Genomic DNA, 16,460 nt, shown 5'->3' on the forward strand with positions numbered 1-16,460 from the left:
CAGAGTCTAACAAGATTTTGGAAACAGTTTGGGGGCATTTCAAAATGGTCTGAGGGAACATCAAGAGCATGAGAGCAAGCTTGGTTTCACTAGGTTGCTCACCTAACCTAGCCTTGCCTGGCTTGCGCGGAGCACGGGAACCTTACCCAGCCAGAAGAGCCAATTTGGCTCTCTCAGGCTATCAAGACAAAGCTTACGTGCATAAGCTCCAAGTAAGTTAGGCAACACAACCAAACAAGCAATGTTGTTCAATATCCTACCCCAGCAAGGTCAAACAGTACCCAACAAATGAACCAAGCAGGCCTTTAATTTCTTGATTAAGGTGAGGAATTAGGATTGAGGACTGACCATTGTTCATAAAAAGCTGATTAACACCACTTGAGCTTAGGGAGTGTTGACATTTCTTAGCATAATTACTAAGAATGGAGTTTTAAGTCTACTCCTAGCAACGGCACCAGAAATGCTTATGGTATGAATGCTACATAGAAATAATATAAATATATAAAATCTGCAAGCGCACAGATATAGCATTGTAGCACTTCACCTGAGAGTATTCTAGGTATCGTTATTTATATTTTGCCACAGGGAAGGTTTGGCTAATGTATTGATATCAATAGTATTGATGATGAGTATTGAATGTAAATTAATATTGATAACTGATAACTGGTATTGATAACTTGTAACTTGGTATTGATAACTGTACTTATGATGGATCAATAAGCCAACACTCTTACTCTAAATAGGGGTAAACCAAGAGATAGAATAATATATGAATGATAAATGTAACACTTAGAGTACTCCATAAGATAGCAATAGCAAGACTAAGTAGATACAAGAGAGGTTAACTCCTAAGTTATTCTATAGCTACAAGTCAAAGCATACATTGATGTGCAGTACATACTTAATATAGCAAAAGATTATCTTCTATCTATGCACAAGGGACATTACTAATGAAGAGCAAGAACAGAGCTGGACTACTTCCGTCGCAACTGCGTCCTACTAGTCCTACAGATGGTGGATTACAGAGGATTCAATGGGGCTATCACCCCCGCGATCTACCACATGATCCAGAATGTTGAGTGCATTCGTAGGTAAACACGGTATAAGCACCACACTTACACAATGTCGACCACTCACCCCGTTCGAACTTAAGGATGAGCGCTCTATGAACATATGCATAAATATCACAATAACTCCGACTACACTATTGATGGTCGTTAACATCAATTATAAACCATCAGTATAACTTGCATATATACTTAATTCTATCACCAAACATAGGAGTATGGGTTTAAACTAATAAATTCCATGAGTTTTGGTGAATATGTGACTGCAGGAGGATTTAATTAGAAAACCATCAAGGGGACCTATTCGTCAAAGTAAATCACATTTATCCATGATGACACCAACTTGGGAAGACTCTAGAATACTCTAGAAGGCGAACCACCGAAGATGGAGGCAAACGGTGCCGGAAGTGGGCTAGCCGTCCCAACCCCTAGGCTGGCCGGCCTATGAGGAAGCCCATTTGACCCCTCCTTCATATGTTGGTTTTCCACCACCTCTAGGGTTCAATCACCACCGCTGCTTTAAGTCGGTTTGACCCGAGGGCTCAGAATTGATGGTTTCCCCTATATAAAGCATCCCCTACCCCCTCCCTAAGGCATCCTAAAACCCTAATTCGCATCCTCCTCATCAGGATCTAAGCCAGCTATCAAGAGAAGATCAGTTCTCCATAGGATCTAGTCTTGTATTAGAAATAGAGAGATAGAGTGTGAGAAAAGAGTTTGGAGGAAGTATTGGCCTATCGATGCTCTCTCTACGGCTTGTACCCTGGCGGAATCAAGTTCTCCATGAGCTTGCTTCTAAGATTTCTCTGGTAATCAACATCTAATTCAAGTAAGTAATGTGTTTATATTGTTCTTCATGTTTGCGACTCTTTTTGAGTACTTTAATCCTTGTCATTCCTGGATTAAAGTAGTATTCATAGTGTAAGAGTGGTGCTTAGACTCAACTACTCGTGGATGCATCCTACATTCTGTATCAGTGGTTGCTCACGAGGGTGACTCTTATAGCCTCGTTGAATCCTTTGTAGTCCACCTCCTGTTTGTAGACCGAGCAGGATTTAGTTACTATAGGAAACATACTCTGCCTGTGTTTCTCTTAGTAATATCCCCAGAATTAAACAATAGAAGACATAGCTTACCGACATTAGAACTAGAAGACCTTTGTGATCTCCTTTATACTCCTGTTATCTTAAGTCTTGTTGCTACTTCGGGTTAAGTTAGATGTAGTTAATCTCACACATTTCCCTATGTATACGATACTTGGAATACTTTTGGGTGAAAGCTACCATTTGCAGATTTATCTGTGTGCGTTAATAAATACCAACATACACTAAGCATATAATCAAAGTAGATGATGGACATAATAACTAAGAACATGATAAATGTATAGAACAATGTTATAGTAAATATATGAATAAAGGATACAAAACTTATAACAAAGCCAAACTCTTGATAGGGATCAAGAATCCAAGCGAAGATGCTCGACTCTCTCTAATCTAACTTAGCTAGCTATGCCTATAGAATTATGTGTAGGGAGCTCTGAGGTTGTAAACTCTTCTTGGTCATGATCTTCTGAATGCAAATGATTCAAGATGTGATGCTCTAGGAGGGGGTAGAGGGTGCCTTATATAGGGGTGATGGAGTAGGGGGCAAGGCATTGCCATGTCATCAATCCACATCATATTCCCTTGATTACCTTTGGATGAACCGACTTGAAACCGACCTTCATACACGGTGGAGATTGATCCTCATAGGCGGTGGAGAGCGCATGACAAAGCAGAGACCGATAGGTGGGACCCATAGGCTGGCTGGCCTACAGGTGGGGCTGGCCAGCCTATCCCAATGATAGGTGGCCCCCACTCTGCAGCGGCGGGTCCTTAACTCCGTATTGAGTTGACTTTCTGAGGTTTCATGAGTCAAATCGTTTGTTTATGTTGGTTTTCTTGTTTAGAGTGTATGACAGTGGTCGCATGAGTTATTTTCTAGATAAATCCTCTTGTAGTATATAAATCACCAAAGCTTGTGGAAATTATTAGTGTTGGCGTTTCTTAACGTCACTACTAGGATTGTATCCCAGTAACGATGCTAGAAATTCCTGCTGACAATGGTTCATAAGTGTGTATGTAGGAAAGGGGATTCCGCGAGTGCACAGAACTATCGTTTAGCACTTCGCTTGGTGAGTACCAAGTGTCGAATTTATATTTTTCCCAAAGGAAGACAGTTAGGCGTGTTGGGAATTGTGGCTATGTAGACTAGGTAGGTAGGTAGGTTTAGCAACACGGGGGGTGATGAGGGTAGTATGGATGATGGACGGAAAAAGATAAAAGGGTTTTGATTACACAGACAGATGGTAACTAGAAGTGTAGTGTAGCTGAGTGTAAGAAGTAGAGTATGTAATCTTAATGCAACAAAAGTAACTTAATTATAGTGAGATCATCCTTAGTACGAGGGGCGTACTTGCGTTGGATTTAACCGAACACGAAGCAGAATGGGCCCTATGTTTTAATAACTAGACCCTATGTGGTGGAATACAGAGGAAGAACAGGGTTGTCACCACCTATCAACTACCACAATCTATCCGAGGATCTAACCGTACCTACAGGTAAGATATAGCCTAAGCACCATGCTTAATCTATAAACTCGCTGTTTTGATCCGAGCTCCGGTGAAATAAGATCGAAACTCCCTAACTAGGCGGTAGCACAAGTACTAACAATGAACAAACTAAACACTAAGATAATAATGATGCAAATGCCAAAGGACAAGCACCTAAGCTCACTAATGATAGACAACAGTAAGACAAGACTTAAACAATGCAGAGCTATATTACTTAATAAAGTACTTGACAAAGTAAAGTACTGAATAAAGTAAATGCTAAAGAGGAGCTATACCAGACCAAAAGACTTTTTTGGACTCCGAGGCGAGCTCCGATCTACTATTATCACTACTAGCTAGCTACTACTCTTGAGAGCTTCTGAGAGCTTGGAAACACTTGGAATGCTTGAGAGCTGCTGAGTGATGATCTCCACTAAGCACCACAACCCCTTTTATAGTGTGTAGAGGGCATGGGGGTACTTGTAGGTGAAGATGAGGTGGTTTGGGGTGACTTGGCCATCGGGCGATGTCAATGGTCATCGGCCGACCGTCCATTCCACCGCCTTACCATCCAACGGCGATGGATGGCCTCTAGATGGTGGTTGCATGTAGTCGGTTGCCACGGTCTGGAAGGCGGTTTAGACCCCTCCAAGTGTATGACAGTGGGCCTATGGATCCAAGGCAGCTCAACGTGCACCTTTGGATCAAACCGCCATAGACCAACACTAGAGAAGCAGTGAGGAGGCTTTCACACGGATCAGTGACGTGGCAAGGTGGTGGGGCCATCGACCAATGATGGTCAAGGTCGAACGATGTGGCACTGTGGGCCCATGGCCCCCTGTCACATCCACTTACCTCCTAGTCTTCATATTTGTCCATTTTTGTGATTTTCCCTACATACAAATAATTTTTCCAAGTACAAGTGGAACTAGGTGAATTATAAACATAATATGGTACATGTGATGTTGTTTTACCATGATTTGGGTGGAATGTTGATGATCAAATTAGGTGTTTAGTGACCATCAACAAGCTCCCCCAAGCTACCCCTTTGCTCGTCCCGAGCAAAGATGCGGGTGTAGCATGTTGGATTCAGAATTGCTTCAATGTAACGCCCTACAAAAACTCATAGACAAACCAATACTATCTCTTGAGTTGAGCATGTTAGTGTTAGAAAATTCACTGTCAGTTTTAGCCATATGGGGCTTATAGCTTTCACCTTGACATAAGCAGTTGCAAGATAGCATAGCATAGACAAAAACTTTCTTCCCTGCTTGGGTTTAGCTAAGACTTTCCGGAGGTTTTCAAGATTTTTGAAAGTAAAACTTGCCTAGTTCCTCAAATGGTACACTCGATCACTCAATGGTGTTTAAATCCTCCCCAAGGCCAGAAGATCTTAGCCTTTCTCCTACTCTAAGGCTTATTTGGAGTTCATAGGTAGGGAATAAAAAGCGAGGCTTACTTGAATTGAATTTATTGCTAAGTCAAACACTCGGATCGTAAGGAGCAACAAGTCATACAAAATGATCAAGATGTGCAAGTGTGTGGTATTTGGTGGAAGTGGTACTCCTTTTGAGAACTTCCCTTCCTCTAGCTTTCTTTTTGAGAGGGCATGGCTACCTTACTCTTTTTCTCTTCTCTTCTTTTTTGAACTATAGAGCTTTTGCTCTTTTTTTGGTAGCCCATGCCTCTCTTTAAAATGTGATGGATAGCTAGAGGGGGTATAAATGTATGTCTCTTATAGAGAAAGGGGTATGGAATGGTGGTTGCATACTTCCAGTGTAGAAGTAGCTTATATATATTTGGAGTGTACGTGATCTTGATGAAAAGGTATGACAAGTTTCTCCACTCAAGTCTACAAGGCTTGACAATGCTCAAAACAAATAAGCAGCTTTTTGTGTAGGCTTATCATATCAGAAATCATATATTTGGCTTTGGTTGGAATTTTTCACCATTGAGGAACTTCTAGCAAGGGTTTTTATCTTTTTGTAAGAACAAACTCCAGGTTTTCTCAACTATTCCTCAGACAAGTTAAAAAGAATTACTCTAATCTTTGCCACACATATCTCACAAAAGCCTATACTTGGTTCTAGCATTCGCAACCCACAATAGCAGTCAACATAAGATGAACGCTAATTTTGCATGCTCAAAACTTGAGAAGTAAAGGGTTGTATAACAAGCTTTTGCAAAGTATCCCAGAGCAATTATTCATCATTTCCAAAAGGTATTTTAACATCAATTTTCATAGCAAGAGTGTTTAAGGTAGCTTTAATGATTCTCCTCTACAATGGTTATAATAGCAAAATTGTATTCATATTCTATTGTCATTGTTATGCTACTATTATTATTGTATATATCATGCATTTTTTCCAATACAAAGAATTATTGCAGATAAAAGAGAAGGTGTGAATAGCTTCATACCTGAGCAAGAGAGGTTCTCCCCCAAGCTTGCCTTTTGTGGAGGTTGGAATCTTCTTCTTGGGTGGCTCTTCTTGAATCTTTCCTTATTTATTACTACTACTACGATAATTTATTACTAAGCCTGTCGAGGTTATAACCTTGGGGTGTCTCAAGGCACCGATTAGTTAGCAGGCCATGAGGACTGCAATGTGCTAGTTGGTGAAGGCCTGAATGACTGAGGCCTAGTCGAGCCAAGCAAGCCAGGTCAGACGCTATGGCCAGGGTTAGCCATGGCCTCTTCCTCTTGCCTTAGCCGCACGACGCTTGAAAAGTGCATGACCTCGCCCCCTTTGTGACCCCTAAAAGGGATGGGGTGAGGTCGAGCCCTGCCAGGTGCACCTACTATGGTAATGGTAGGCACACCTCACTGACCTCGCGAGGAAGTCACCTCGTTCCAGTCAGATGCTAGCCCTATGCCACAAAGATCTGACAAGACAACATTGCCCCCAGGCGGTGACGATAGGCACCATGACCACCAGTCAGATATGGCCCGATAAGACGCATGAACGATCTCACCCACTATGGGATGGGAACCATGATGGGGGCCTTGACTTAAAGGCCACCCAGGCCAACGAGAGCCATGATCCCAACAATCGAGATCATGGCACTTAGCTCCTCAGCAATGACCCAGAGATCAATGACCCAGGGCAAGCTACCTACTTTGGGTACGACACCCTCAGGAACAAGGCAATAATGATGAAGGCCACAATGGACACTGCGTTGCATAGGATGGCTGATGAACCACTACTGTGTCTATAGTGCCGCCACGGCCAGCATAGTAGCACCACATCACACCCTACCACGATGTGGCCTCAAGACCATGATGATAGCCATGCCTAGACAACCACCAGAAGATGGCGTAGCTTTTAAGCTAAGTTAGCTAGGACCTCCTTTAGGCTCTTGACCCTTCGATCAGGAGAACCTCCTGCTTTGTATGCGCCCTCACCCCAAACTCTATATAAGGGTAGCCAGGGCACCCTCTCTAGACATTCAGAATCCTCTACCATTCTATTCGTTCACCATTGTAGTAGGGCTCCTAGAGCTTCCCTTCAGGTAGCCCTTCGCCTAACATAGGACCTTCCTCCATTCTTGCACCCCCCATTGTAAGAACTTTAGAGCATTCAAGCGAGGAACACGCACTCGGTCATCTCTATGACTAGACATAGGGATCTAGCCTAAATCATTATAAATCCTCATATCTATTGGATGCTACCATCACTTCCTAGAGCAGCGTGGTAATCATATAAGTTTACTAGTTTGGTTTACAAAACACCGATAGTTGGTGCGCTAGGTAGGGGACAGTCGCACACTCTCGTTTGTTGAGAAAGAAGCGATGGCTTCTCACACTGCCGATGAACTCGTTGGTGGAATGGCCCACATCAGCTACATCCACCGCAAAAACTATGAGTTCATCAGCGTCAAAGGGCCAACGCCCATGTTTGCCTACAACCATGGCTCACACCTCCACCCTAGAAATCTAGATCTCATGGCCTACAGTGGGCACACTCTTGGAACTCCCCTCGGGGGCTGCATCCTAGAGTTCACCTATTCAGAGGGGCCAGTACTCTCACTCGTCGCCAGCCATGGCTAGGCCTTCCATCCAGGAAACAAAAGGTCCATGGCTCGCAATGAGCTCACCTAGGGAATGGCCTCGTCTGGTCACATCCCTTTGGGGAACCTCATGGTTGACCACCTTCGAGGGCCAGCGCCCACTTCCACCTTCAGTCGTGGCTTGGACCTCCGCCTTGGAGGTCTAGGTCCCATGACCCATGGCAGACATACTCTCAGAACTCCACACGAGGATTGCATTCCAGAGTTCACCTATGTAGGGGGACTAGCACCCTCTCTCATCACTAGTCATGGCCAAGACTTCCACCCAGGAAGCCTGAGGACCATGGCTCATGGCGAGCTCACCCGAGGAATGGCCCGCGGTGGCCACAACCCTCTAGGGAATCATGAGATCGATCAAACCAATGGGTCAATGCTTGTCCTTGTCTACTGCCTAGTCCAGACTCGCCGCATGGGGAAACTGGACTCAACGCTCGAACCACGCCCTAGACAATGCCTCTGCCATCAATAGGACACAACTAGCCTTGACGCGCACAAGTAGGAGAATCGATCACCACCGCACAACGGCATCACAGGCGATCAGGAAGCTGGCCGGTGCCACGCCACACAAGGCCAGACCTAAAGCCTAGATTTGATCCTATGTAACGAAGGAGTTACATGACATGTATCCGCAAGCTATCAGTCATCGCTCAGATGCACATGCACCAGAGGAAGCAGGCCCACCGAGCACACTACGTGCCATAACAAGCGGATGGAACCATGATGCACTCAAAGCCAGCTCCCATAGCGATAGGTTATGATGGTTCCCCATCAAAAGCGAAAACCACACCCAGAGGCGGAGACGTAGTGACAATGACATCGTTGCGCTAGAAGGATCTAAGCTCCAAAATACATGGCCCTCTCGACCAGAAGATACAGTGGGCTAGATACCAAGAAGGTGCACTCGGGGGCTCACAGGCCCACCAAGGGTATCGAGCCAGCAAGAGTTAACCCAAAGCCAGCCGAGAGGTCGATCCACGCTGTCTGTGACCATTCCAAACACTAAAGAAGCGCCTTCATGAACTCACAGCCTGAAGATCGCAGCAACTTCATCATGAGCAGGCGCTCAGGGGCTCGCCGCACCCCAAGCAACGACAACCAGTCCCATGACAACTTCTAGTGCGCCGATCAGTCACATCCACTTTGACCTTAACCTCTTTGCCAAAACATGTCCACATACACATGTAGGATCACCCTCAGCTCTAGAAAATCACAACTAACCTGTGGAGCGAACCATGAAACAACATGCTAGAGCCCCCCATTCTAGAGCTGCTAAGATCCCGAGTGACCCAATCCGGCTCACGCTAGCAGCCGAACATGAGTTACTCGAGGAGGCCACACATGAGGGCACACATACATGTCCCACGACATAGCACTACTTGTCATCATCCCAATGACCCTTTCTCGAGCGTCTTCTGATCGCTCCCCATGCCATGACGAGGTGGTGACCCGTGTCATGACCTCTTGCTTGAGTCGCCCCAGCCGACCCAATGGACTAGCTCCTAGGCAAGGCCAGACACCCATGCATGAGCCTGATAGGAAATAGGAAACCTGTTTGCTTAGGACCAGGGGAGCAAAAGGAAGGGGCTCATGTCGTGCTCTCACTTTCTTCTCACATCGTGTTGAATCTGTGATCATCCTCCATTGTCCTAGCGATCCAACATTTCATGCACATTTTAGCCTGTAGGTCAGCCCTTAGGCTAATGTACGCATTCGCATGCACAGACCCAGGGGGCTGAAGCACATTCCAATTTGAACGAAAAGTAAGTAAAAGGACAACATAATGACAAGCGAATATGCCAATAGCACTCTAGGTGCAAAGACCTTGAGCACCATCTATCATAGAACAAGAGACCTACTTCGAGCTTCTCGATGTGTACCCACGGCAGGATAGAATGGCGAATAGTTTCCCAAACTGCTTACCAGAATGAGACGCCTCTCAAAACAAGCCTACTAGACTAGCTCCAGGGCAAAGTTAGGCACTCACAAGGATAAGGAGCGAAAGGAAACAAAGCGCTGCTCTACCTACGCCCTCTGCCCACTCTTTCTCCTTGCATCAAACTGGATTAGCGACCTAACCCCGATGCCTCGCCCACAGCATTAGGCTACATAACATTTAGTTCTGTAGGCCAGCCCCTAGGCCAAAACATGCACCTGCGCCCACAAGGCTGATGGAGAAGGAGCACATTCTAACCTAAACAAGATGAACATAGGAGGCAACGCGACAAGGTGGGATCACACGCCAACAACATCACATGCGGGAGCAGCAAGCACCACAATGATCGAGCATCCCTCAGCGTGCATGACGCTCGAGTAAGTTGGCCTGCCCCGAGCCGAAAGCACACAATCGCTCATGGCTGGCCCATTCAAGAGAAGAAGGACAAGCGAACGACCTTGGCAAGAATAAATCCCACACAACGAGCTCGATGAGGATCAAGTCAACAAGAGTGACTCACCTGTGGAGCACTTGCGCGTGCCCAAACAACCATGGTAGGCATTGTTGGCACGAAAACATCAACACGTAGCAAGCCAGAAGGATCTACTCAGAGTAAATCTAGAGATTCGCTTGTCTTTAACGTAGGACCAGACGATCCTACGAATCCTCGAAGGCGTGCCAGGCAATTTGACTTGCAATTGACGAAGAGAGAAAGTTTATCAGTAATTTAGGGCGGAACATGCTGGTTTTGCCTAGCTAGTTCTAAGTGTGCTGCTTTAGTAGTAGCCAGACGAGAAAATTGACTATTTAGCCGATATGAGAAGAAATCGGTTGTTGAGGACTGTAACGCTTTGTGGGTCATGATTGATTTTATAGTAGCAAATTCAATGCACCTAGTTTTAATGATCCTTTCCCTTAAGCAATTGATATGTTATGCGTTGAAGATACATCACTAGCTATATTAGATTTGATCAATTCATGGTGTAGAGCCAATGAATCCGGTAAAAAAAGGATATGCCACGCAAACAATCGACTTTTTGATATGGACAGATCTACGAACCATCTAGATCTAATCTATTACCGTCAACAATAAGGTTCGACCAGATCGATGTAGCTATGATGATGGTGATAGTCTAGAACCAGAAAGTCCATAGAACCAACCATACTTCAACAAGTTCATGAAAACGTGCCATATCTGTGAAAGCACAGGTCAATCGGCTAAAACAGCCGATTCAGGTAGAAAAGGAATTACAGTGTGTGGACAATCGACTATTCAATATGAATAGATCTATAAACTCATCAAATCTAACCTATTATCCTTAATAGTGGGGTTCGACCAGATCGATGACAGCTATGATAAAGATAACATACCAAACCTTTAAAGTAAACAGATCTATTCACATTTAACAGAATCATGAAGGCACACTGCAATTGTTAAAGTACTGGCAATCGGCTATTTAGCCGATGCGGGCATAGCAAACAGCCAAGCTCACGCTTGGTCGAAAGCAAATCTACCAACTAGCATACTCCAATCTAAAGTGCTATCAATGGGGATCGACCGGATCATTGCAGACATAACATAAAGCTATAGACTAGATTCAACTAGCTAGTAAACCTTCTCAAGATTAGACATGCCTTAGCCGTGTACTATGCGTGATCAAGATTGAAGTAGAATAGCCGATAAAGCATAATCCGTCGTTTAAAGTAAGAACCATAGAAATGTGACAAAATAAATGTTGGACTTAAAGGATGTGAGGCCGATCTGGATCGATCTCGATCAGGCAGGTTGATGTTGCTGAAAAAACTAATGACAATAAGAACATCAGCAAGATTGGTAACTTAATGAATCTATCCGAAGGACGCCACCCTTAGATAGTGCCAATAACTTGACCTTAATCTAATTCGAGTAGTGGAGGTTGAACTTAACCGATGCAACCATACTTGAACTAGATAAGGATCAATAACTAACTTATACTAGAGCGCATAAGAGGTCGGCCAAATCGATGTAGCCTTACAAACAAAAGTATAAGCCATGACAGTACTTACAGACAAGCCGAAGGTCGACCGGATCGTTGTAGCCCTGCTTGTTGAACTCGCTGAGATCTACAGTACTTCTACTCCTAAGGGTTGGCGTAAAGTTGAAAAAAGTAATTAGTATTGATTGATTGTCTGTCTCTTACAATAGCCAGGGTCTAATATTTATACCCGGAACCTAAGCATAAATCCTACTCAATTACGACTTATTACAATCTTTGGAATAAAAGAAAACATTCCTAGCTTAAGATAACTTGGACCCTAATCTTTTCCTTTTTATAGAGTTTGACATATTTTTCCGATGCCAACTGTAGCTCATTGACGTTATCTGCTGATGTCATCCGAAGAGAGCCGATCCTAGTTCCACATCTGAATTAGTTGATATCGATTCTTATGCAATTGATTCCTTGATGACACAATCTTGGAAGCTTCAAGTTCCCGTATTCTTCTTCCTAAATTTCTATTTACCTATTTACCATGTCGCAACCGTTTATTCCGAAATATATGCATGACTCCTAATATTCTCGGTCAGGACTTTATATAATACTCCTACAGTATCATTTCCGATTCATCCGGCCCATTTACTTTCCCCTTCTTCTTTGAGCGAGCCTCAACAACCAAAGTCGCCACTACTAGAGATCCAACCCTAGCAGTTTTTCTCTACTCGAGCTGCTCGTCAATTCATTCTTCTACAACCTTTTTTGGGATTAAGATCTTTTCCAACTAAAATGGTGACCAGTGACTATATCCCTGAGGTATGTCTCCAAATCTCCACCCTTCAACTATTAGCCACTGCTCTATATTTTTTCCTCTTCCTTAAGTTTATCTCATCTGGCTTTCTAGGGGATGGAAAATGAAATTCTGATCCCTTTGTCTGTTGTTCCAAATGCTTATTACCTTGGACCCATGGGAGATGCTAACCCTTCGGATTTTATCAACCAAGAAACCAATCAAATTCCTTTTAGGCAGTCCTTGGTAGATTTATCTTCTTGGAACACCAAAAATCCCTTTAGGAATTGGTCCAAATGCCTAAGGGATGCAGAGACTGGTTCCGTAGAGTGTTAGATAGAAAGGGCAGAGACTGGGAAGTTTATGATTTAAGCCATTGCCTGACCCTTTCACTATCTGGAATGGAGAGAAATGATTCACTCCTAATTGCTGCTTCTTACTTCTGGTCCAACACCTAGAATGCTTTCGTCTTTGGTCATGGCCCAATGACTATTACCTTGGCTGATGTTTATATGTGGACTAGCCTTAGAATAATAGGACCAATGCAACCATATGAACTCTTAGGTGCTGGGTCAAAGAAACTAGCCAAGATATCGGACTGTATAGGATGGCCAAGCTACATTTAGAATCACATCGGGAATGAATCGACTATTAGCAAAAGAGAACATGTGGCTTTCCTAAACATGTGGCTAGAAAGATTCATCTTCTGTGGGTCATTTTGTGGTCCGACTTACAATCATAAACTCATGGTAGAGCATCTAGCAGTCGGTGTTGAGATTCCTCTTGGAAAGTATCTGCTAGGATCAGCTTATCATTTGATGCATCAGGTGGCCGCTCAGCTGCTGAAGAATGAAGCAGTGCACACAATCAGTGGCCCTTGGTGGTTGATACAAATGTGGTTAAATCTGTATATGCATAAGATTATAAAGCCAAATCTCTAGAATTTGAGCTTTCCCTCCTCCAACTTTGATGAGGAATATAGAGGTAAAGAAGGAAGAACTCGTCAGTGCATGAACTATGGTGAAGCTACATCGGCCATAACAATTGTTGTCGATGTTGGCTATCTCTTCAAGAAGTTTTATAGAGGGTTGGATGCAGATATTCTGACTTGGCTACCCTATGATGATGATGAGAACAACGAGTTGGTCTTTCTATTCAAATTTCAATTTGAATCAGGCTGCTCAGATGAAACGACAGCTGCAATCTTCAATTCCTTCATCAAACTTTGCGTTCTTCCAGACGAATTTTGTCATGGCCACGACAAAATGTCTACAAGCTCCTTCCTTCTAGGCAACCTTCCAACCTATGAGTTTTACAACCCTTCTTTCATAGCTTGTCAGTTTGGTCTTGGTCAACTGCCCCCTAGGCTATTTTTCAAAGATATACTAAAACTGAGTGAATATATTAGTGAGGCAATGGAAGCTTCTAGAGTTTTTCAGTTAGGATCAGATCTTCCTTCCCTATATCGGCATGAATGGACTAGAGCCTCTTTCACTCTCTATTTATATGATCTCTAGTGGCAAGAATGACACTCTCACCTCTTTTGTGGGCCAGTTCATCCTAGTTGCATAGCTCTAGATGAAGATTTTGCTTCTGACAGTGAGGTAACTAGCTAACTCCTTTTCTTTCATAAAGATCATCTACTAAAGTCCCTCTGTCAACTTATCTAATAGAACTCCCTTGTAGGATGTTGAATTCAATCCCCCAATTGTGGACAGAAAAGGGCATGCCATAGAGTATTATCCGCCATGTCCAACCTCGAGACTGGGATCAACTGCGCCTCCACTAAAGAAGCTAATGAAAACCTAGGCTGCCTCTAAAATTGTAACATACCAATCTTCAAAACACAAGGCAGCCCAAGGGACAACCCAAAAAACCATTACTGGGAAAAGGGTTCATAGAACAAGACCATCAACTGCTCAGGTAAAACAATTTATCCTCTTCCCAAAATGATATTCAATTTCTAATTCTGATTCTTTCCTTGCAGTTATCGACCATTGCAGCCCAACCTGCTCAGGGTGCTGAACTTTTGTCCTAGGCGTTTAAATCAGCACCAACCCATCCTTCATCGGCCGATCCTCAAAAGGAGCCGTTTTCGGCTGAAACAACCGATGCCTCTAGGACAACAGAAGATGAGAATCCTCTGTAACACCCTAAAATTAGCTACTTTCTAAAAAGAGTAAAATTGTTTCTGTTAGTTGTTTTGTGCTCATAAAACATAGGTAAAAGAAAATTTTCTTCAAATTAAAATCCAACATAAGGGTAACAACATGTTTGCGCATACATGCCGTTGCATTGGTACTTTTGTGATGAGTGGTTTGAAAAATAAATTCAAATCTCAATCTTCAAAATATTATTTTCAAGTAGTGGTTTAAAAAGAATTTAAAAACTTACAAAAACAAAAGTTAGATAAGATGCTTGTTTTTAAAATCCTAAGGCTTAGAAAAGGTTTCAAGACACGTTAGAACAATGCCTCTCTTTTCGGGAATCTTTCCGACCTTTTTTGGGATTAAATTCCTATTCCTTGGAGTTTTATCTTTTTCCTTGATAAATCCAAAAGTCTTTATTGGGAGCTAAAACTACTTTGGTTGTGTTCGTTATCCTTCCATCTATCCCTAGGAGATTTTATGGAATTTTTTGGAGCTCAGAGATATTTTTCGGAGCCTAAAAAGTAATTTTAGATTTTCTTGAATTATTTTAATTCTAAAAATCAATGATTGCTAAAATATCTCCACTTTCTAAAATCTCCAAACCCTGCATATATATATATATATATATGCCGACGATCTACGCAATGCGTTGATTCCAAAAGTACCACTATTTTCCACACCCGCCACTCCTATCGTCCTAGATCTAAAACCAAAGTTTTGGATCCCTGGAGCTCCGACGAACTTCCGGCGATCCTTCGGCGAGGAGTTCTGGCCATCTCCAACGTCCCCTGTGAAAACCAACACCAGTCTGAGGTTCATCCTGATCTCCTCTACACCGTCTTGCCATCCTTTTCACGAATCCATGCCGGTTCATCATTTCCCTAATGTCTCTTTTGCTTTTTCGGTGAGGAGCACCATGGCCGGCCATGTTCTTCATCTTCTCTGGCTACCCCATCACCCTGCGCCTCTCCTTCGGGCACATCACGCCTCAGGACAAATAGCCCCACGCCTCCCGCGCCACTGCCCATCGAGCGCGCATGCGCCTGCTCGCAGTTGAGCAGGGTCGCCGCCGGCCTTTAGGCCCGTGCAGGAGCGCCTTGCACCGCCGCCTTGGCACGATCAGTAGCAGCTTCCATGGCCATGTATGTACGAACATCTCAAGGTAGAAGATGGTGGTAATTACAAGATAGCCACTGTTTTTAATCCCCGCTGTTTAATCATTTTAGCTCCATTTCAGTTCGTTCCAGTCGCGTTAGTTTCATGTCATCGAGATCTATGCAGTAGAGTTATTAGTTTAGATGTCACATGTTTATGAATTTATTTTATTAAAATATTAATTGTGTTATAATTAATTAATCACTGTTTAAGAAAAATCGATTTAGGTTTTCGATTTTGATTCGATTGCGCGAGTTTCATCGCATTGTGTAATACATGTTAGCAGCAATGTTTAACATGTCTCACATCTTGGAAATTTATAAGTTAAATATTAATTTGATTGATATTTATTCAATAACTCTTTATTTAAAAGCAATTTAAGTTCTAATTATGTTTTGCATCGTTTAAGTTGCGTTTGGTTCGTGCTGACGTGAACTATATGTTAGTGGCAATGTTTTTCATGTCACTTGTTTTTCCATAAGTAGCTAAATATTGAAATGATTAAATATGCGTGCAAATATTTTTATAATTAAGTAATATATGTTTTATATCTTGGCAATTTATGTATAATATCAATATGATTAATTGATGATATTAATATGTTTCTAAAATATAATTTGTTTAGTTTAACAACATGTCATATACAATTTGATTAGGTGCTCTCACATGCCAACTTGTATTTGCAAGTTAAAATTGAATTAGCATAAATGGTATCGAGATATTTATAAATAAAA

The sequence above is a fragment of the Miscanthus floridulus genome, chromosome 18, assembly GCF_019320115.1.
Source record: "Miscanthus floridulus cultivar M001 chromosome 18, ASM1932011v1, whole genome shotgun sequence".
Classification (NCBI taxonomy): domain Eukaryota; kingdom Viridiplantae; phylum Streptophyta; class Magnoliopsida; order Poales; family Poaceae; genus Miscanthus; species Miscanthus floridulus.